Source organism: Condylura cristata, unplaced genomic scaffold (genome assembly GCF_000260355.1).
Source record: "Condylura cristata isolate star-nosed mole 26May11 unplaced genomic scaffold, ConCri1.0 scaffold00012, whole genome shotgun sequence".
NCBI lineage: Eukaryota > Metazoa > Chordata > Mammalia > Eulipotyphla > Talpidae > Condylura > Condylura cristata.
Genome location: NW_004567113.1, coordinates 56584706 through 56585717, shown reverse-complemented (window position 1 = coordinate 56585717; position 1012 = coordinate 56584706).

Sequence of the window (1012 nt, the reverse complement as noted above, 5' to 3'; positions counted from 1 at the left end):
CGCTGTTTGGGACCCGCCAGCCAGGAGGCCTCCCGCAGGCCTGAGCAGCGGACTGGGGGGACCGTGGAGGGGCGGCCTGGAGCAGGGAGGGGCGCTGCTTCCCGCTGGCACGCCCTGGGGAGCGGCCTCTGTGCTGTTGGGGGCCACCACAGAGCCGCTGTCCACACCGGGAGGGACCCGTCGCCCACGGGGCTGGGCCAGCTCAAAGCCAGGACAGCCCCCCGAGAAGGGTTGAGGGCGCTCAGGGCCGGGGTCCCCGTCCTACTGCGGGCATCAGGCCGCTTCCTAGAGCTGGGGGGCGTCTGAGTCACAGTCCCACCCCCAGGGACGGGGGAAGAGCTGCGGGGTGGGCAGCGGCGGAGGGAGCCCCCGTGGGAGGCCCGCGGGAGGGGGGCCTGGGGAATGCACCCCGCGGCCTGTGAGACCAGCCATTGATCTCTTTAATTGGATTTTAAGTGGTTTAGGAAAAATGTTTCCCTTCCTCCCTTAGAAAGTGTTGCGCTCGCTGCGGAGGAGCCGGGCCTGGCTGTGCTGGGAGGAGCGAGGCCCCTGCAGCAGAGTCCGGCGCGGGCAGTGCGGACGCGCCTGGACTCCGACCGGCCGCTGGCCCGCAGCCCCTGAGCGCGCTGCACCCCACTGTCCCGCGGCGGCGGCGACGGGTGGGCCGGGAGCCCCCAAACGCAGGCTGCCTCCCGCCACCCCAGCCTCAGCCCCGGGAGCTGCCTCTTCCTGGAGCACTGGGGGGTGGGGGGCTCCTGGGAGGGGCTTCTCCCCGCCCAGACCCGCCCCAGCATTCCTGGGCTCTGACCCGCAGCCGCAGTCCCTTTGAAGCCGGCCTTGAAATCTGACAAGGCTTGACCCCCAGCCCCACAGCTCCCTTCCAGAGGGCCACGCCGGCCTTCAGGAAACAGCCTGCACCCCGGGAGCTCCCTCTGGGGGCTCCGCCTGCCAGGGTCCCTGAGTCCTCGGAGGGCCCTCGGCCCTCGCCCAGCGGGCTGGACCGGCCGCCCCC